This window comes from Heptranchias perlo, chromosome 20 (genome assembly GCF_035084215.1).
Source record: "Heptranchias perlo isolate sHepPer1 chromosome 20, sHepPer1.hap1, whole genome shotgun sequence".
Taxonomy (NCBI): Eukaryota; Metazoa; Chordata; class Chondrichthyes; order Hexanchiformes; family Hexanchidae; genus Heptranchias; species Heptranchias perlo.
The window spans coordinates 28,164,370-28,186,916 of NC_090344.1; the positions used below are offsets into that span (position 1 = coordinate 28,164,370).

General features: G+C 41.8%; 5 non-coding genes across 5 annotated transcripts; all 5 read left to right on the forward strand.

Moving 5' to 3' along the window:
* The first annotated feature begins 3,832 nt into the window (after nucleotides 1-3,832).
* On the forward strand, nucleotides 3,833-3,904 carry trnac-gca (transfer RNA cysteine (anticodon GCA)). Its single transcript has one exon. It is a non-coding gene; the product is annotated as a tRNA-Cys (tRNA).
* A 2,286-nt stretch (nucleotides 3,905-6,190) lies between these two features.
* Nucleotides 6,191-6,262, forward strand: trnac-gca (transfer RNA cysteine (anticodon GCA)). The gene has a single exon. It is a non-coding gene; the product is annotated as a tRNA-Cys (tRNA).
* A 3,857-nt stretch (nucleotides 6,263-10,119) lies between these two features.
* On the forward strand, nucleotides 10,120-10,191 carry trnac-gca (transfer RNA cysteine (anticodon GCA)). The gene has a single exon. It is a non-coding gene; the product is annotated as a tRNA-Cys (tRNA).
* Nucleotides 10,192-12,474: 2,283 nt separating this feature from the next.
* On the forward strand, nucleotides 12,475-12,546 carry trnac-gca (transfer RNA cysteine (anticodon GCA)). The gene has a single exon. It is a non-coding gene; the product is annotated as a tRNA-Cys (tRNA).
* Nucleotides 12,547-18,770: 6,224 nt separating this feature from the next.
* On the forward strand, nucleotides 18,771-18,842 carry trnac-gca (transfer RNA cysteine (anticodon GCA)). The gene has a single exon. It is a non-coding gene; the product is annotated as a tRNA-Cys (tRNA).
* Nucleotides 18,843-22,547: the final 3,705 nt, after the last annotated feature.

Below are 22,547 nucleotides of genomic sequence, written 5' to 3' on the forward strand. Positions count from 1 at the left end.
GAAAATCAGGAATCTGTCGCTGTCGTTGTTTATCTTGAGTTTGCCGCACAGATCCAGGCCTTTTGACCCAACGGGTCTGTGCCAGCCTTTCTGCTTCACACAAGACACATCCCTCCCTGCTTAACTTGCCCACATCCGCACACTCTTCCATTCCTTTCGCCCCCGTGTGTTTATCTCGTTTGCCATTTCATGTATCGATGTTATTTGCCTCAACTACTCATTACGGTAGCGAATTCCACATTCTTGCAACTCTTTGATAAAGAAGTTTCCCATGAATTCTCTATTGGATTTATCAGTGACTATCTTATATTGATAACCGATAGTTTTAGAGTCCCCTACGAGTGGAAACATTTTCTCTACGTCGACCCAATCAAACCCTTTCATTATCCAAAGACCTCCATCATGTCAGCCATCAGCCTGTTAAATCTATCCTGAAAGGTATTATCTTTCAGTTCTGGCATCATCATTATTTTCACCTTCGCCAATTCCTCGATATCCTTTTGATAATAGGGAGACCAGAAGTGTTCACAGTGCTCCAAGTGTGGTTTAACCAAGGATCTCGGACTACAGGTACACAAACCACTAAAAGTGGCGACGACAGAAATAAAAACAAGCCAAGCACTGGGGTTCATTTCCAGGGGGATAGAATTAAAAAGCGGAGAAGTTATGTTAAGCATCTATCGTCTCCCTGATAAATACTGAGGCAAAGTAACTATTCAATATTCCAGCCATTTCACTGTCATTCCCTGTGAGTATATCTTGTGTATCCCTTGTTGGCCCTTTCCCTATCCTGATGTTATTGACGTTTCAGTGGAATAATTGACTATTTCTTGATAATTTAATTTTGTATTTCCTTTCTGCTTTCCTGATTGCTTGTTGACATCCTTCCTAACGTCTTCATTTTCCCCTTTATCATCCTTTCCTTTATTGTCCATGTGGATAGAATATTCATTTGTTCAATTTCTATTTTACCCTTATCTCTTTATTCATCCACAATGTTACATTATTGACTATTTGTTGTTTTCTTTAGAGGAATATAGGTCTCTTGAACTCTATTGATCACCGTTTCGAATATTTCCCAAAACCTGTTCTCCATCTTTGTCAAGATTTTTTCCAAGTTCACCTTCCCAGGTTCCAATCTCACCCCCTCAAAAATAGTTTGTTTCCAATCCATTAATTTGGCCTTTGTCTTACTTATGTCTCTCTCAATCTTTTACGGTGGAGGGATTGAGGTAGGGAGTTTGTGTGTGAGTGAGTGAGGGAGTGATGGAGGGAGTGAGTGAAAGAGGGAATGAGGGATGGATAGAGTGAGTGAATTAGCGTGTTCGTGAGTGTGCGAGTGACTGAATGAGTGAGAGCGAGAGGGAGGCAGGGAGAGCAGGCAGGATTGATAAAATTACAAATGCGAGACAGGCAGACAAGAGAGGAATCACTGCTGGATCTAGTAATGGGAAATGAAACGGAGGAGATAGGAGAAGTAAGTGTAGGCGAATATCGAGGCACTAGTGATAAGGTTTAAAATAATAATTGAGAAAGACGGCCACACGCCTATTGCCAGCACTCTCTGCGAGCATCCGCGGGTCAAATAGCGGCTTTCAGCATTTTCCACTTTTATTTCCTGGCGACGTCACACTTTCGACACTCACAGCTTCTTATTTCATGGCCAGGATGCAATTTACACACTTTCCCTTTCGTTAAGTCCCACTTCTGTTCCGTAACCTGTAAATGAATCTATTGACTTCACAAATATTACAGTCACTTCACACACTATCTCCTGCTGTCCGCTCGTGCCAAATGCCTGCTGGATGTTTATTTATTACATTGATTCGATATTCTGTACACTTACAAATATGGCACTGAGAGCATGATCTTGTGAAACTGCACATTGAACCTGTTGTTTCTTATGTTAACTGTAACGATCTACACACCTAGGGGCAGAGCACAGTGAGAGAGCACTTGATAGCTGCTGGAGAAACATCTGGTTGAAATTCAGGTGTCGTTTGTATGGTGCTTCCAGTTCCACGTTCTGTGGTAAGGATGTGTTCACTGAAGTTTAGTGACAAGGCTTTCCATGTTGGCTTGTGCAACGCATCTGTACACAATAGTGTGACTCAATCTGTTCATGAATCATTTCTGATTGCTGTAATTATTTGTCTCCCAGAATAACTGATGAAGCTTCTTTTCAGATTGGTTCTTTCAACAGTGATGACTGCCAGGTACTGAACTCTGTTGCATTCCCTTGTCTGTGGACGATGTCAGTAGGTGCATTGCTTAATTGCAGTGTTTAATTATAAATCAAGCGATCACTGGTTTAAATCCCGATACTCCCTCTTCTTTCTAAATGATTTTGTGATTCATACAGTAAGTCTGAATTCCCTGTAGCAGCAGGATTGTTGTTTACATTGAAGCTTCCGCAGAGAAACAGGTTAGCTATCTCGATTTGTCACTACCGGTATTTATGCACCACATGAGTCTCCTCCTGCCCTATTTCATCTCGTTCTATCAGCCATACATTCCTTTCTCTTTCATCTCTTCATCGAGCTTCCCCTTTAAAGCATCTATGCCATTTGCCTCAACGATTCCTTTTGGTGGCGAGTTCCACATTCTTACCGCCCTTTGGGTAAAGGAGATTCTCTTGAATTCCCACACAAATGGAACCGTTTTTTTCTTGGCCACCCAATCGAATCCTTTCAAAATCTTAAAGACCTCTATCAGGTCACCCCTCAGTCTTCCCTTTTCTAGAAAAAAGAGCTTCAACCTGTTTAGTCCTTCTGAGAAGTTTCTGCTCCGAGTTCTATAATCATCCTTGTGAATCTTTTTTTCAGCTTTGCCAATTCCTCTTTATTCTTCTTATAATCTGTCGACCAGAATTGTTCACGTTACTCCAAGTGTGGTTTCCTTTTTCACTTCACCTCTGAACTTTCCATTCTCAGCCTGGTTCTCACTTGTATTATCAACCTGACATCTGCCATACGTCCACTTCCTCTGCTTCATTTTATTCTCTATCTCCTACGTCATCCAGAGAGCTCTGACTTTCGTTGCTTCTTTTGGGAATGTACACAGACAGTACCCGAAAAACCTCCTCTTCAAAAGCCGCCCATTGCTCGATTACAGTTTTGATTCCATTTTACCAGGGCCGGATCAGTTCTCAACCCTCTGTAATTGACCCTCTTCCAATTAAGTGTTTTTACTCCAGATTACTCCTTCTCCTTTTCCATTGCTATTCTAAACCTCATGATACTCTGTTCGCTATTCCCTAAATGCTCCCCCAAGGACACTTGCTCCACATTAACTATCTCATTCCCTAGAACCAGATCCAGCATTGCCTCCTAACTACAGTTGCTTCACACACTAGCTCCTCCTGCCACACTTGCCACATGCCTGCTGGATGCATCTTTATTATATTCTGTGCACTTACATATATGGCACTGATAGCATGATCTTGGAAAACCACGCATTGAACCTGGCACTGCATTTGTTGGCTGCAAGTATCCAAAGCGATGGGGGCAGAGCACATTGATAGAGGATTAAAAGAAGCTGAAGACCTCTGCTTGAAATTCTGATGTTGTTTGGCTGGTGCTTCGAGTTCCGCGTTCTGTGGTGAGGATGTATTCACTGAAGCCGAAAGACAAGGCGTTCCAAGTTGGGTTGTGCATCGCATCTGTACACAATAATGTGACTCACTCCATTCATGAAACATTTCTGATTGCCGTAATTATTTGTATCCCAGAATAACTCATGAAGCTTCTTTTCATATTGGTAATATCAACATTGGTGACTGCCAGCTACTGAGCTCCATTACATTGTGCGTGCAAGAATGGTCAACCGATGTTGGGGTGTAGCTCAGTGGTAGAGCATTTGACTGCAGATCAAGAGGTCTGTGGTTCGAATCCAGGCGCCCCCTTGCACATTCTTAGTGCTTCTTTTGGGGACTCAGAAAATCAGCAATCTGTCGCTGTCGTTGTTTCCATTGAGTTTGCCGCACAGATCCAGGCCTTTTGACCCAACGGGTCTGTGCCAGACTTCATGCTTCACACAAGACACCTCCCTCCCGACTTCATTTGCCCCCATCCGCACACTCTTCCATTCCTTTCGCCCCGTGTGTTTATCTCGTTTGCCATTTCATGTATCGTTGTTATTTGCCTCAACTGCTCCTTAAGGTAGCGAATTCCACATTCTTGCAACTCTTTGGTAAAGAAGTTTCCCATGAATTCTCTATTGGATTTATTAGTGACTATCTTATATTGATAACCGATAGTTTTTGAGTCCCCAACGAGTGGAATCATTTTCTCTACGTCCACACAATCAAACCCTTTCATAATCCAAAGACCTCCATCATGTCAGCCATCAGCCTGTTAAATCTATCCTGACAGGTATTATCTTTCAGTTCTGGCATCATCATTATTTTCACCTTCGCCAATTCCTCGATATCCTTTTGATAATAGGGAGACCAGAAGTGTTCACAGTGCTCCAAGTGTGGTTTAACCAAGGATCTCGGACTACAGGTACACAAATCACTAAAAGTGGCGACGACATAAATAAAAACAAGCCAAGCACTGGGGTTCATTTCCAGGGGGATAGAATTGAAAAGCGGATAAGTTATGTTCATCCTGTATAGTCTCCCTGATAAATACTGAGACAAAGTAACTATTCAATATTCCAGCCATTTCACTGTTATTACCTCTGAGTATATCTTGTGTATCCCTTGTTGGCCCTATCCCTATCCTGATGTTATTGACGTTTCAGTGGAATAATTGACTATTTCTTGATAATTTAATTTTGTATTTCCTTTCTGCTTTCCTGATTGCTTGTTGACATCCTTCCTAACGTCTTCATTTTCCCCTTTATCATCCTTTCCTTTATTGTCCATGCAGTTAGAATATGCATTTGTTCAATTTCTATTTTACCTTATCTCTATCTCTTTATTCATCCACAATGTTTCATTATTGAATATTTGTTGCTTTTTTTTAGAGGAATGAATTTCTCTTGAAATCTATTGATCACCGTTTCAAATATTTCCCAAAACCTGTTCAAAATCTTTGTCAAGATTTTTTCGAGTTCACCTTCCCAGGTTCCAATCTCACACCCTCAAAAATAGTTTTTTCCAATCTATTAATTTGGTCTTTGTCTTTCTGATGTCTCTCTCAATCTTTACGGTGGAGGGATTGAGGTCGGGAGTGATGTGTGTGTGAGTGAGGGAGGGAGTGAGGGAAGGTGGGAATGAGGGATGGATAGATTGAGTGAATTAGCGTGTTCGTGAGTGTGCGAGTGACTGAATGAGTGAGAGCGAGAGGGAGGCAGGGAGAGCAGTCATGAGCGATAAAATTACAAATGCGAGACAGGCAGACAAGAGAGGAATCACTGCTGGATCTAGTAATGGGGAATGAAACGGAGGAGATAGGAGAAGTAAGTGCAGGCGAATATCGAGGCACTAGTGATAAGGTTTAAAATAATAATTGAGAAAGACGGCCACACGCCTTTGCCAGCACTCTCTGCGAGCATCCGCGGGTCAAATAGAGGCTTTCAGCATTTTCCACTTTTATTTCCTGGCGACGTCACAATTTCGACACTCACAGCTTCTTATTTCATGGCCAGGATGCAATTTACACACTTTCCCTTTCGTTAAGTCCCACTTCAGTTCCGTAACCTGTAAATGAATCTATTGACTTAACAAATATTACGATCACTTCACACACTATCTCCTCCTGTCTGCTCTTGCCAAATGCTTGCTGGATGTTTATTTATTACATTGATTCGATATTCTGTACACTTACATACATGGCACTGAGAGCATTATCTTGTGAAACTGCACATTGAACCTGTTGTTTCTTATGTTAACTGTAACGATCTACAGAGCTAGGGGCAGAGCACAGTGAGAGAGCACTTGACAGCTGCTGGAGAAACATCTGGTTGAAATTGAGGTGTCGTTTGTCTGGTGCTTCGAGTTCCGCGTTCTGTGGTAAGGATGTGCTCACTGAAGTTTAGTGACAAGGCTTTCCATGTCGGGTTGTGCATCGCATCTGTACACAATAGTGCGACTCACTCCGTTCATGATTCATTTCTGATTGCTGTATTTATTTGTCTCCCACAATAACTGATAAGCTTCTTTTCATGTTGGTAATATCAACATTGGTGACTGCCAGCTACTGAGCTCCATTACATTGTGCGTGCAAGAATGGTCAACAGATGTGGGGGTGTAGCTCAGTGGTAGAGCATTTGACTGCAGATCAAGAGGTCTCTGGTTCGAATCCAGGTGCCCCCTTGCACATTCTAAGTGCTTCTTTTGCGGACTCAAAAAATCAGTAATCTGCAGCTGTCGTTGTTTCTATTGAGTTTGCCGCACAGATCCAGGCCCTTTGACCCAACGGGTCTGTGCCAGCCTTTATGCTTCACACAAGACACCTCCCTCTCTACTTCATTTGCCCCCATCCGCACACTCTTCCATTCCTTTCGCCCCCGTGTGTTTATCTAGTTTGCAATTTCATGTATCGATGTTATTTGCCTCAACTACTCCTTAAGGTAGCGAATTCCACATTCTTGCAACTCTTTGGTAAAGAAGTTTCCCATGAATTCTCTATTGGATTTATCAGTGACTATCTTATATTGATAACCGATAGTTTTAGAGTCCCCTACGAGTGGAAACATTTTCTCTACGTCGACCCAATCAAACCCTTTCATTATCCAAAGACCTCCATCATGTCAGCCATCAGCCTGTTAAATCTATCCTGACAGGTATTATCTTTCAGTTCTGGCATCATCATTATTTTCACCTTCGCCAATTCCTCGATATCCTTTTCATAATAGGGAGACCAGAAATGTTCACAGTGCTCCAAGTGTGGTTTAACCAAGGATCTCGGACTACAGGTACACAAATCACTAAAAGTGGCGACGACATAAATAAAAACAAGCCAAGCACTGGGGTTCATTTCCAGGGGGATAGAATTGAAAAGCGGAGAAGTTATGTTAAGCATGTATAGCCTCCCTGATAAATACTGAGACAAAGTAACTATTCAATATTCCAGCCATTTCACTGTTATTACCTCTGAGTATATCTTGTGTATCCCTTGTTGGCCCTATCCCTATCCTGATGTTATTGACATTTCAGTGCAATAATTGACTATTTCTTGATAATTTAATTTTGTATTTCCTTTCTGCTTTCCTGATTGCTTGTTGACATCCTTCCTAACGTCTTCATTTTCCCCTTTATCATCCTTTCCTTTATTGTCCATGCAGTTAGAATATGCATATGTTCAATTTCTATTTTACCTTATCTCTATCTCTTTATTCATCCACAATGTTTCATTATTAAATATTTGTTGCTTTTTTTTTTAGAGGAATGAATTTCTCTTGAAATCTATTGATCACCGTTTCAAATATTTCCCAAAACCTGTACTATATCTTTGTCAAGATTTTTCCGAGTTCACCTTCCCAGGTTCCAATCTCACACCCTCAAAAATAGTTTTTTCCAATCTATTAATTTGTCTTTGTCTTACTGATGTCTCTCTCAATCTTTACGGTGGAGGGATTGAGGTAGGGAGTGATGTGTGAGTGAGTGAGGGAGGGAGTGAGGGAAGGAGGGAATGAGGGATGGATAGATTGAGTGAATTAGCGTGTTCGTGAGTGTGCGAGTGACTGAATGAGTGAGAGCGAGAGGGAGGCAGGGAGAGCAGTCATGAGCGATAAAATTACAAATGCGAGACAGGCAGACATGAGAGGAATCACTGCTGGATCTAGTAATGGGGAATGAAACGGAGGAGCTAGGAGAAGTAAGTGTAGGCGAATATCGAGGCACTAGTGATAAGGTTTAAAATAATAATTGAGAAAGACGGCCACACGCCTATTGCCAGCACTCTCTGCGAGCATCCGCGGGCCAAATAGAGGCTTTCAGCATTTTCCACTTTTATTTCCTGGCGACGTCACAATTTCGACACTCACAGCTTCTTATTTCATGGCCAGGATGCAATTTACACACTTTCCCTTTCGTTAAGTCCCACTTCTGTTCCGTAACCTGTAAATGAATCTATTGACTTAACAAATATTACAGTCACTTCACACACTACCTCCTGCTGTCCGCTCGTGCCAAATGCCTGCTGGATGTTTATTTATTACATTGATTCGATATTCTGTACACTTACATATATGGCACTGAGAGCATGATCTTGTGAAACTGCACATTGAACCTGTTGTTTCTTATGTTAACTGTAACGATCTACAGACCTAGGGGCAGAGCACAGTGAGAGAGCACTTGATAGCTGCTGGAGAAACATCTGGTTGAAATTCAGGTGTCGTTTGTCTGGTGCTTCCAGTTCCACGTTCTGTGGTAAGGATGTGTTCACTGAAGTTTAGTGACAAGGCTTTCCATGTTGGCTTGTGCAACGCATCTGTACACAATAGTGTGACTCAATCCGTTCATGAATCATTTCTGATTGTTGTAATTATTTGTCTCCCAGAATAACTGATGAAGCTTCTTTTCAGATTGGTTCTTTCAACAGTGATGACTGCCAGGTACTGAACTCTGTTGCATTCCCTTGTCTGTGGACGATGTCAGTGGGTGCATTGCTTAATTGCAGTGTTTAATTATAAATCAAGCGATCACTGGTTTAAATCCCGATACTCCCTCTTCTTTCTAAATGATTTTGTGATTCATACAGTAAGTTTGAATTCCCTGTAGCAGCAGGATTGTTGTTTACATTGAAGCTTCCGCATGAAACAGGTTAGCTATCTCGATTGGTCACTACCGGTATTTATGCACCACATGAGTCTCCTCCTGCCCTATTTCATCTCGTTCCATCTGCCATACATTCCTTTCTCTTTCATCTCTTAATCGAGCTTCCCCTTTAAAGCATCTATGCCATTTGCCTCAACGATTCATTTTGGTGGCGAGTTCCACATTCTTACCGCCCTTTGGGTCAAGAAGATTCTCTTGAATTCCTCACAAATGGAAACGTTTTTTTCTTGGCCACCCAATCGAATACTTTCAAAATCTTAAAGACCTCTATCAGGTCACCCCTCAGTCTTCCCTTTTCTAGAAAAAAGAGCTTCAACCTGTTTAGTCCTCCTGAGAAGTTTCTGCTCCGAGTTCTTTCATCATCCTTGTGAATCTTTTTTTCAGCTTTGCCAATTCCTCTTTATTCTTCTTATAATCTATCGACCAGAATTGTTCACGTTACTCCAAGTGTGGTTTCCTTTTTCACTTCACCTCTGAACTTTCCATTCTCAGCCTGGTTCTGACTTGTATTATCAACCTGACATCTGCCATACGTCCACTTCCTCTGCTTCATTTTATTCTCTATCTCCTACGTCATCCAGAGAGCTCTGGCTTTCGTTGCTTCTTGTGGGAATGTACACAGACTGTACCCGAAAAACCTCCTCTTCAAAAGCCGCCCATTGCTCGATTACAGTTTTGATTCCATTTTACCAGGGCCGGATCAGTTCTCAACCCTCTGTAATTGACCCTCTTCCAATTAAGTGTTTTTACTCCAGATTACTCCTTCTCCTTTTCCATTGCTATTCTAAACCTCATGATACTCTGTTCGCTATTCCCTAAATGCTCCCCCAAGGACACTTGCTCCACATTAACTATCTCATTCCCTAGAACCAGATCCATCATTGCCTCCTAACTACAGTTGCTTCACATACTAGCTCCTCCTGCCACACTTGCCACATGCCTGCTGGATGCATCTTTATTATATTCTGTGCACTTACATATATGGCACTGATAGCATGATCTTGGAAAACCACGCATTGAACCTGGCACTGCATTTGTTGGCTGCAAGTATCCAAAGCGATGGGGGCAGAGCACATTGACAGAGGATTTAAAGAAGCTGAAGACCTCTGCTTGAAATTCTGATGTTGTTTGGCTGGTGCTTCGAGTTCCGCGTTCTGTGGTGAGGATGTATTTACTGAAGCCGAGAGACAAGGCGTTCCAAGTTGGGTTGTGCATCGCATCTGTACACAATAATGTGACTCACTCCATTCATGAAACATTTCTGATTGCCGTAATTATTTGTCTCCCAGAATAACTCATGAAGCTTCTTTTCAGATTGGTAATATCAACATTGGTGACTGCCAGCTACTGAGATCCATTACATTGTGCGTGCAAGAATGGTCAACAGATGTGGGGGTGTAGCTCAGTGGTAGAGCATTTGACTGCAGATCAAGAGGTCTCTGGTTCGAATCCAGGCGCCCCCTTGCACATTCTAAGTGCTTCTTTTGGGGACTCAGAAAATCAGCAATCTGTCGCTGTCGCTGTTTCTGTTGAGTTTGCCGCACAGATCCAGGCCTTTTGACCCAACGGGTCTGTGCCAGCCTTCATGCTTCACACAAGACACCTCCCTCCCGACTTCATTTGCCCCCATCCGCACACTCTTCCATTCCTTTCGCCCCGTGTGTTTATCTCGTTTGCCATTTCATGTATCGATGTTATTTGCCTCAACTGCTCCTTAAGGTAGCGAATTCCACATTCTTGCAACTCTTTGGTAAAGAAGTTTCCCATGAATTCTCTATTGGATTTATTAGTGACTATCTTATAACCGATAGTTTTAGAGTCCCCAACGAGTGGAAACATTTTCTCTCCGTCGACCCAATCAAACCCTTTCATTATCCAAAGACCTCTATCATGTCAGCCATCAGCCTGTTAAATCTATCCTGACAGGTATTATCTTTCAGTTCTGGCATCATCATTATTTTCACCTTCGCCAATTCCTCGATATCCTTTTGATAATAGGGAGACCAGAAGTGTTCACAGTGCTCCAAGTGTGGTTTAATCAAGGATCTCGGACTACAGGTACACAAATCACTAAAAGTGGCGACGACATAAATAAAAACAAGCCAAGCACTGGGGTTCATTTCCAGGGGGATAGAATTGAAAAGCGGAGAAGTTATGTTAAGCATGTATAGTCTCCCTGATAAATACTGAGACAAAGTAACTATTCAATATTCCAGCCATTTCACTGTTATTACCTCTGAGTATATCTTGTGTATCTCTTGTTGGCCCTATCCCTATCCTGATGTTATTGACGTTTCAGTGGAATAATTGACTATTTCTTGATAATTTAATTTTATATTTCCTTTCTGCTTTCCTGATTGCTTGTTGACATCGTTCCTAACGTCTTCATTTTCTCCTTTATCATCCTTTCCTTTATTGTCCATGCAGTTAGAATATGCATTTGTTCAATTTCTATTTTACCTTATCTCTATCTCTTTATTCATCCACAATGTTTCATTATTGAATATTTGTTGCTTTTTTTTTAGAGGAATGAATTTCTCTTGAAATCTATTGATCACCGTTTCAAATATTTCCCAAAACCTGTTCTATATCTTTGTCAAGATTTTTTCCAAGTTCACCTTCCCAGGTTCCAATCTCACACCCTCAAAAATAGTTTTTTCCAATCTATTAATTTGGTCTTTGTCTTTCTGATGTCTCTCTCAATCTTTACGGTGGAGGGATTGAGGTAGGGAGTGATGTGTGAGTGAGTGAGGGAGGGAGTGAGGGAAGGAGGGAATGAGGGATGGATAGATTGAGTGAATTAGCGTGTTCGTGAGTTTGCGAGTGACTGAATGAGTGAGAGCGAGAGGGAGGCAGGGAGAGCAGTCATGAGCGATAAAATTACAAATGCGAGACAGGCAGACAAGAGAGGAATCACTGCTGGATCTAGTAATGGGGAATGAAACGGAGGAGATAGGAGAAGTAAGTGTAGGCGAATATCGAGGCACTAGTGATAAGGTTTAAAATAATAATTGAGAAAGACGGCCACACGCCTATTGCCAGCACTCTCTGCGAGCATCCGCGGGTCAAATAGAGGCTTTCAGCATTTTCCACTTTTATTTCCTGGCGACGTCACAATTTCGACACTCACAGCTTCTTATTTCATGGCCAGGATGCAATTTACACACTTTACCTTTCGTTAAGTCCCACTTCAGTTCCGTAACCTGTAAATGAATCTATTGACTTAACAAATATTTCAGTCACTTCACACACTATCTCCTCCTGTCCACTCTTGCCAAATGCCTGCTGGATGTTTATTTATTACATTGATTCGATATTCTGTACACTTACATGTATGGCACTGAGAGCATGATCTTGTGAAACTGCACATTGAACCTGTTGTTTCTTGTGTTGACTGTAACGATCTACAGAATTGGGGCAGAGCACAGTGAGAGAGCACTTGACAGCTGCTGGAGAAACATCTGGTTGAAATTCAGGTGTCGTTTGTCTGGTGCTTCCAGTTCCGTGTTCTGTTGTAAGGATGTGCTCACTGAAGTTTAGTGACAAGGCTTTCCATGTCGGGTTGTGCATCGCATCTGTACACAATAGTGTGACTCATTCCGTTCATGATTCATTTCTGATTGCTGTATTTATTTGTCTCCCAGAATAACTGATGAAGCTTCTTTTCATGTTGGTAATATCAACATTGGTGACTGCCAGCTACTGAGCTCCATTACATTGTGCGTGCAAGCATGGTCTACAGATGTGGGGGTGTAGCTCAGTGGTAGAGCATTTGATTGCAGATCAAGAGGTCTCTGGTTCGAATCCAGGCGCCCCCTTGCACATTCTAAGTGTTTCTTTTGGGGACTCAGAAAATCAGTAATTTGTCGTTGTCGTTGTTCATATTGAGTTGACCGCACAGATCCAGGCCTTTTGACCCAACGGGTCTGTGCCAGCCTTTATGCCTCACACAAGACACCTCCCTCCCGACTTCATTTGCCCCCATCCGCACACTCTTCCATTCCTTTCGCCGCCGTGTGTTTATCTAGTTTGCCATTTTAATAATCGATGTTATTTGCCTCAACGACTCCTTCAGGTAGCGAATTCCACATTCTTGCAACTCTTTGGTAAAGAAGTTTCCCATGAATTCTCTATTGGATTTATCAGTGACTATCTTATATTGATAACCGATAATTTTAGAGTCCCCTACGAGTGGAAACATTTTCTCTACGTCGACCCAATCAAAACCTTTCATTATCCAAAGACCTCTATCATGTCAGCCATCAGCCTGTTAAATCTATCCTTACAGGTATTATCTTTCAGTTCTGGCATCATCATTATTTTCACCTTCGCCAATTCCTCGATATCCTTTTTATAATAGGGAGACCAGAAGTGTTCACAGTGCTCCAAGTGTGGTTTAACCAAGGATCTCGGACGACAGGTACACAAATCACTAAAAGTGGTGACGACATTACAAAAAACAAGCCAAGCACTGGGGTTCATTTCCAGGGGGATAGAATTGAAAAGCGGAGAAGTTATGTTAAGCATGTATATTCTCCTGATAAATACTGAGACAAAGTAACTATTCAATATTCCAGCCATTTCACTGTTATTACCTCTGAGTATATCTTGTGTATCCCTTGTTGGCCCTATCCCTATCCTGATGTTATTGACATTTCAGTGGAATAATTGAATATTTCTTGATAATTTAATTTTGTATTTCCTTTCTGCTTTCCTGATTGCTTGTTGACATCCTTCCTAACGTCTTCATTTTCCCCTTTATCATCCTTTCCTTTATTGTCCATGTAGTTAGAATATGCATTTGTTCAATTTCAGTTTTACCCTTATCTCTTTATTCATCCACAATGCTTCATTATTGACTATTTGTTGTTTTTTTTTTAGAGGAATGTATTTCTCTTGAACTCTATTTATCACCGTTTCAAATATTTCCCAAAACCTGTTCTATATCTTTGTCAAGATTTTTTTCCAATTTCACCTTCCCAGGTTCCAATCTCACCCCCTCAAAAATAATTTGTTTCCAATCTATTAAGTTGGTCTTTGTCTTACTGATGTCTCTCTCAATCTTTACGGTGGAGGGATTGAGGTAGGGAGTGATGTGTGAGTGAGTGAGGGAGGGAGTGAGGGAAGGAGGGAATGAGGGATGGATAGAGTGAGTGAATTAGCGTGTTCGTGAGTGTGCGAGTGACTGAATGAGTGAGAGCGAGAGGGAGGCAGGGAGAGCAGGCAGGAGCGATACAATTACAAATGAGAGACAGGCAGACAAGAGAGGAATCACTGCTGGATCTAGTAATGGGGAATGAAACGGAGGAGATAGGAGAAGTAAGTGTAGGCGAATATCGAGGCACTAGTGATAAGGTTTAAAATAATAATTGAGAAAGACGGCCACACGCCTATTCCCAGCACTCTCTGCGAGCATCCGCGGGTCAAATAGAGGCTTTCAGCATTTTCCACTTTTATTTCCTGGCGACGTCACAATTTCGACACTCACAGCTTCTTATTTCATGGCCAGGATGCAATTTACACACTTTCCCTTTCGTTAAGTCCCACTTCTGTTCCGTAACCTGTAAATGAATCTATTGACTTAACAAATATTACACTACTTCACACACTATCTCCTCCTGTCCGCTCTTGCCAAATGCCTGCTGGATGTTTATTTATTACATTGATTCGATATTCTGTACACTTACATATATGGCACTGAGAGCATGATCTTGTGAAACTGCACATTGAACCTGTTGTTTCTTGTGTTGACTGTAACGATCGACAGAATTGGGGCAGAGCACAGTTAGAGAGCACTTGATAGCTGCTGGAGAAACATCTGGTTGAAATTCAGGTGTCGTTTGTCTGGTGCTTCCAGTTCCGCGTTCTGTGGTAAGGATGTGTTCACTGAAGTTTAGTGACAAGGCTTTCCATGTTGGGTTGTGCATCGCTTCCGTACACAATAGTGTGACTCACTCCGTTCATGATTCATTTCTGATTGCTGTATTTATTTGTCTCCCAGAATAAATGATGAAGCTTCTTTTCATGTTGGTGATATCAACATTGGTGACTGCCAGCTACTGAGCTCCATTACATTGTGCGTGCAAGAATGGTCAACAGATGTGGGGGTGCAGCTCAGTGGTGGAGCATTTGACTGCAGATCAAGAGGTCTCTTGTTCGAGTCCAGGCGTCCCCTTGCACATTCTAAGTGCTTCTTTTGGTGACTCAGAAAATCAGTAATCTGTCGTTGTTTGTGTTGAGTTTGCCGCACAGATCCAGGCCTTTTGACCCAACGGGTCTGTGCCAGCCTTTATGCTTCAAACAAGACACCTCCCTCCCTACTTCATTTGCGCCCATCCGCACACTCTTCCATTCCTTCAGCCCCCGTCTGTTGATCTAGTTTGCCATTTCATGTATCGATGTTATTTGCCTGAACAGTCCTTCAGGAAGCGAGTTCCACATTCCTGCAACTCTTTGGTAAAGAAGTTTCCCATGAATTCTCTATTGGATTTATTAGTGACTATCTTATATTGATAACCGATAGTTTTAGAGTCCCCTACGAGTGGAAACATTTTCTCTACGTCGACCCAATCAAACCCTTTCATTATCCAAAGACCTCCATCATGTCAGCCATCAGCCTGTTAAATCTATCCTGACAGGTATTATCTTTCAGTTCTGGCATCATCATTATTTTCACCTTCGCCAATTCCTCGATATCCTTTTTAGAATTGGGACACCAGAAGTGTGCACAGTGCTCCAAGTGTGGTTTAACCAAGGATATCGGACAACAGGTACACAAATCACTAAAAGTGGTGACGACATAAAAACAAACAAGCCAAGCACTGGGATTCATTTCCAGGGTGATAGAATTGAAAAGCGGAGAAGTTATTTTAAGCATGTATAGTCTCCCTGATAAATACTGAGACAAAGTAACTATTCAATATTCCAGCCATTTCACTGTTATTACCTCTGAGTATATCTTGTGTATCCCTTGTTGGCCCTATCCCTATCCTGATGTTATTGACGTTTCAGTTGAATAATTGACTATTTCTTGATAATTCAATTTTGTATTTCCTTTCTGCTTTCCTGATTGCTTGTTGACATCCTTCCTAACGTCTTCATGTTCCCCTTTATCATCCTTTCCTTTGTTGTCTATGTAGTTAGAATATGCATTTGTTCAATTTCAATTTTACCCTTATCTCTTTATTCATCCACAATGTTTCATTATTGACTATTTGTTGTTTTTTTTAGAGGAATGTATTTCTCTTGAACTCTATTTATCACCGTTTCAAATATTTCCCAAATCCTGTTCTATATCTTTGTCAAGATTTTTTCCAAGTTTTCCTTCCCAGGTTCCAATCTTACCCCCTCAAAAATAGTTTGTTTCCAATCTATTAATTTGGTCTTTGTCTTACTGATGTCTCTCTCAATCTTTACGGTGGAGGGATTGAGGTAGGGAGTGATGTGTGAGTGAGTGAGGGAGGGAGTGAGGGAAGGAGGGAATGAGGGATGGATAGAGTGAGTGAATTAGCGTCTTCGTGAGTGTGCGAGTGACTGAATGAGTGAGAGCGAGAGGGAGGCATGGAGAGCAGGCAGGAGTGATAAAACTACAAAAGAGAGACAGGCAGACAAGAGAGGAATCACTGCTGGATCTAGTAATGGGGAATGAAACGGAGGAGATAGGAGAAGTAAGTGTAGGCGAATATCGAGGCACTAGTGATAAGGTTTAAAATAATAATTGAGAAAGACGGCCACACGCCTATTGCCAGCACTCTCTGCGAGCATCCGCGGGTCAAATAGAGGCTTTCAGCATTTTCCACATTTATTTCCTGGCGACGTCACAATTTCGACACTCACAGCTTCTTATTTCATGGCCAGGATGCAATTTACACACTTTCCCTTTCGTTAAGTCCCACTTCTGTTCCGTAACCTGTAAATGAATCTATTGACTTCACAAATATTACAGTCACTTCACACATTATCTCCTCATGTCCGTTCTTGCCAAATGTCTGCTGGATGTTTATTTATTACATTGATTCGATATTCTGTACACTTACATATATGGCACTGAGAGCATGATCTTGTGAAACTGCACATTGAACCTGTTGTTTCTTGTGTTGACTGTAACGATCTACAGAGCTAGGGCAGAGCACAGTGAGAGAGCACTTGACAGCTGCTGGAGAAACATCTGGTTGAAATTCAGTTGTCGTTTGTCGAGTGCTTCCAGTTCCGCCTTCTATGGTAAGGATGTGTTCACTGAAGTTTAGTGACAAGGCTTTCCATGTTGGGTTGTGCATCGCATCTGTGCACAATATTGTGACTCACTCCGATCATGAATCATTTCGGATTGCTGTAATTATTTGTCTCCCAGAATAACTAATGAAGCTTCTTTTCAGATTGGTTCTCACTTCAGTGATGACTGCCAGGTACTGAACTCTGTTGCATTACTTCATCCGTGGACGATACCAGTGGGTGCATTGCTTAATTGCAGTGTTTCATTGTAAATCAAGCGATCGCTCGTTTAAATCCCGATACTCCCTCTTCTTTCTAAATGATTTTGTGATTCATACAGTAAGTCTGAATTCCCTGTAGCAGCAGGATTGTTGTTTACATTGAAGCTTCAGCAGAGAAACAGGTTAGCTATCTCGATTGGTCACTACCGGTATTTATGCACCACATGAGTCTCCTCCTGCCCTATTTCATCTCGTTCTATCAGCCATACATTCCTTTCTCTTTCATCTCTTTATCGAGCTTCCCCTTTAAAGCATCTATGCCATTTGCCTCAACGATTCCTTTTGGTGGCGAGTTCCACATTCTTACCGCCCTTTGGGTAAAGAAGATTCTCCTGAATTCCCTCACAAATGGAAACGTTTTTTCTGCGTCTACCCTATCGAACCCTTTCAAAATCTTAAAGACCTCTATCAGGTCACCCCTCAGTCTTCCCTTTTCTAGAGAAAAGAGCTTCAACCTGTTTAGTCCTCCTGAGATGTATATGCTCCGAGTTCTATTATCATCCTTGTGAATCTTTTTTTTCACTCTTTGCCAATTCCTCTTTATTCTTCTTATAATCTGGAGACCAGAATTGTTCACGTTACTCCAAGTGTGGTTTCCTTTTTCACTTCACCTCTGAACTTTCCATTCTCAGCCTGGTTCTCACTTGTATTATCAACCTGACATGTGCCATACGGCCACTTCCTCTGCTACATTTTATTCTCTATCTCCTTCGTCATCCAGAGAGCTCTGGGTTTAGTTGCCCTACCTTTTCCTCTTGTGGGAATGTACACAGACTGGACCCGAAAAACCTCCTCTTCAAAAGCCGCCCATTGCTCGATTACAGTTTTGATTCCATTTTACCAGGGCCGGATCAGTTCTCAACCCTCTGTAATTGACCCTCTTCCAATTAAGTATTTTTACTCTAGATTAATCCTTCTCCTTTTCCATTGTTATTCGAATCCTTATGATACTGTGTTCGTTGTTCCCTAAATGCTCCCCCAAGGACACTTGCTCCACATTAACAATCTCAAGCCCTATAACCAGATCCAGCATTGCCTCCTAACTAATAGGTTACAGTTGCTTCACAAACGAGCTCCTCCTGCCACACTTGCCGAATGCCTGCTGGATGCATCTTTATTATATTCTGTGCACTTACATATATAGCACTGATAGCATGATCTTGGAAAACCACGCATTGAACCTGGCACTGCATTTGTTGACTGCAAGTATCTAAAGAGCTGGGGGCAGAGCACATTGACAGAGGATTTAAAGCAGCTGAAGACCTCTGCTTGAAATTCTGATGTTGTTTGGCTGGTGCTTCGAGTTCCGCGTTCTGTGGTGAGGATGTATTCACTGAAGCCGAGAGACAAGGCGTTCCAAGTTGGGTTGTGCATCGCATCTGTACACAATAATGTGACTTACTCCATTCATGAAACATTTCTGATTGCCGTAATTATTTGTCTCCCAGAATAACTCATGAAGCTTCTTTTCAGATTGGTGATATCAACATTGGTGACTGCCAGCTACTGAGCTCCATTACATTGTGCGTGGAAGAGTAGTCAACAGATGTCGGGGTGTAGCTCAGTGGTAGAGCATTTGACTGCAGATCAAGAGGTCTGTGGTTCGAATCCAGGCGCCCCCTTGCACATTCCAAGTGCTTCTTTTGGGGAATCAGCAATCTGCAGCTGTCGTTGTTTATATTGAGATTGCCGCACAGATCCAGGCCTTTTGACCCAACGGGTCTGTGCCAGCCTTTCTGCTTCACACAAGACACCTCCCTCCCTACTTCATTTGCCCCCATCCGCCCACTCTTCCATTCCTTTCGCCCCGTGTGTTTATCTCGTTTGCCATTTCATGTATCGATGTTATTTGCCTCAACTGCTCCTTAAGGTAGAGAATTCCACATTCTTGCAACTCTTTGGTAAAGAAGTTTCCCATGAATTCTCTATTGGATTTATTAGTGACTATCTTATATTGATAACCGATAGTTTTAGAGTCCCCTACGAGTGGAAACATTTTCTCTACGTCGACCCAATCAAACCCTTTCATTATCCAAAGACCTCCATCATGTCAGCCATCAGCCTGTTAAATCTATCCTGACAGGTATTATCTTTCAGTTCTGGCATCATCATTATTTTCACCTTCGCCAATTCCTCGATATCCTTTTGATAATAGGGAGACCAGAAGTGTTCACAGTGCTCCAAGTGTGGTTTAACCAAGGATCTCGGACTACAGGTACACAAATCACTAAAAGTGGCGACGACATGAATAAAAACAAGCCAAGCACTGGGGTTCATTTCCAGGGGGATAGAATTGAAAAGCGGAGAAGTTATGTTAAGCATGTATAGTCTCCCTGATAAATACTGAGATAAAGTAACTATTCAATATTTCAGCCATTTCACTGTTATTACCTCTGAGTATATCTTGTGTATCCCTTGTTGGCCCTTTCCCTATCCTGATGTTATTGACGTTTCAGTGGAATAATTGACTATTTCTTGATAATTTAATTTTGTATTTCCTTTCTGCTTTCCTGATTGCTTGTTGACATCCTTCCTAACGTCTTCATTTTCCCCTTCATCATCCTTTCCTTTATTGTCCATGTAGTTAGAATATGCATTTGTTCAATTTCAATTTTACCCTTATCTCTTTATTCATCCACAATGTTTCATTATTGACTATTTGTTGTTTTTTTTTTAGAGGAATGTATTTCTCTTGAACTCTATTGATCACCGTTTCAAATATTTCCCAAAACCTGTTCTATATCTTTGTCAAGATTTTTTCCAAGTTCACCTTCCCAGGTTCCAATCTCACCCCCTCAAAAATAGTTTGTTTCCAATCTATTAATTTTGTCTTTGTCTTACTGATGTCTCTCTCAATCTTTACGGTGGAGGGATTGAGGTCGGGAGGGAGTGAGGGAAGTAGGGAATGAGGGATGGATCGAGTGAGTGATTTAGCGTGTTCGTGAGTGTGCGAGTGACTGAATGAGTGAGAGCGAGAGGGAGGCAGGGAGAGCAGGCAGGAGTGATAAAATTACAAAAGAGAGACAGGCAGACAAGAGAGGAATCACTGCTGGATCTAGTAATGGGGAATGAAACGGAGGAGATAGGAGAAGTAAGTGCAGGCGAATATCGAGGCACTAGTGATAAGGTTTAAAATAATAATTGAGAAAGACGGCCACACGCCTATTGCCAGCACTCTCTGCGAGCATCCGCGGGTCAAATAGAGGCTTTCAGCATTTTCCACTTTTATTTCTTGGCGACGTCACAATTTCGACACTCACAGCTTCTTATTTCATGGCCAGGATGCAATTTACACACTTTCCCTTTCGTTAAGTCCCACTTCAGTTCCGTAACCTGTAAATGAATCTGTTGACTTAACAAATATTACAGTCACTTCACACACTATCTCCTCCTGTCCGGTCTTGCCAAATGCCTGCTGGATGTTTATTTATTACATTGATTCGATATTCTGTACACTTACATATATGGCACTGAGAGCATAATCTTGTGAAACTGCACATTGAACCTGTTGTTTCTTGTGTTGACTGTAATGATCTACAGAACTAGGGGCAGAGTACAGTGAGAGAGCACTTGACAGCTGCTGGAGAAATATCTAATTGATATTCAGGTGTCGTTTGTCTGGTGCTTCCAGTTCTTGTGAAACTGCACATTGAACCTGGTGTTTCTTGTGTTGACTGTAACGATGTAAAGAGCGGGGGGCAGAGCAGAGTGAGAGAGCATTTGACTGCAGCTGGGCAAAAGTCTGGTTGAAATTCAGGTGTCGTTTGTCTGGTGCTTCATGTTCCGTGTTCTGTGGTAAGGATGTGTTCACTGAAGCTTCGGGACAATGCTTTCCATATTGGGTTGTGCATCGCATCTGTACACAATAGTGTCACTCACTCTATTCATGAAACATTACTGATTGCCCGAGTGATTTGTCTCCCTGAAAAACTGATAAAGCTTCTTTTCATGTTGGTTTTTCAACATTGATCACTGCCAAGTACTGAGCTCCGTTACCTTGTGTGTGTCAGAAGCGGGGCTGGTTGTGGGGGTGTAGTTCAGTGGCAGAGCATTTGACTTCAGATTAAGAGGTATTTGGTTCAAATCCAGGTACCCCTTTGCATTGTAAATGCTTATCTTGGGATTCGTAAGGTAAGTGTGCTCTCCCTGCAGAAGCAGGATTGTTGCTTCTGTTATGTTATGCCGACAGCAGTTGAGAAGTCCACTCATCTCGATTGTTCCATCCTGATGTTTACGCTCCACATGAGCCACCTCCCTCCCGACGTCATCTCACCCGATCACCCTGCCCTTTACTTCATCTGCTTATCTTGCTTCCCCTTTAAAGCATCTATGCCATTCGCCTGAACTATTCCTTTTGTTGGGAGTTTCACATTCTTACCAAACTTTCGGTAAATATGTTTCTCTTCAATTCCGATTGGATTTATTAGTGACTAGCTCATATTTATGACCTCTCGTTTTGGTCTCCCTCACAAATGGAAACATTCTGACGACGTCTACCCTACCAAACCCTTTAATTATCTTAAAGATCTCTATCAGGTCATCCCCCAGTCTTCTCTTTTCGAGAGAAAAGAGCTCCAACCTGTTGAGCCTTTCCTGATAAGTATTTCCTGATAAATCCGAGTTATATTATCGTCCTTATGAATCTTTTTTGCTGCTTTGCCAATTCCTCTCTAATCTTCTTATAATCTGGAGACCAGAACTTTTCACATTACTTCAAGTGTGGTCTAACCAAGGTTCTATTCCTGCTTATCATCTGCTTTTCAATTGTATCCCTTAGTGGTCTCAGCCCGGATCCCTGTGGAATACCACTTCTCATCTTTTGTCAGTCTGGGTAACTACCCTTCCCCTTACTCTCTGTTTTCTGTTTTGCAGCCAGCTTGCTATCCATTCTGATACTTGTCCACTGACTCCACATCCTCAGACCTTAGATATGAATTTATAATGCTGAACCTTATCGAAGGCTTTTTGAAAATCCAAATTTATTACGACTACTACATCAGCCATGTCTATTCTTTCTGTTACTTCTTCAAAGAATTAAATAAGATTGCTGAAGCATGACCTTCCTTTCTGAAATCCGTGCTGTCTATTATTTATTATAATTTAGTTTTCTAGATATTTTTTCTGTTGCATCATAGAGTAATCATTCCATTATCTACACTAACTCACTCTTTTGTTGCTCCCTGGGCTTGTTCTATCTCCCTTGTTTCATTTTAGGAATAAGATTGCTGTCTATCAGACCTCACACACTATTCCCTTTTCTAATGAATGTTTACACATATGAAAGAATGTCTCTGCTATCTCTTCTCTAATGTCTATTAACATGCGCG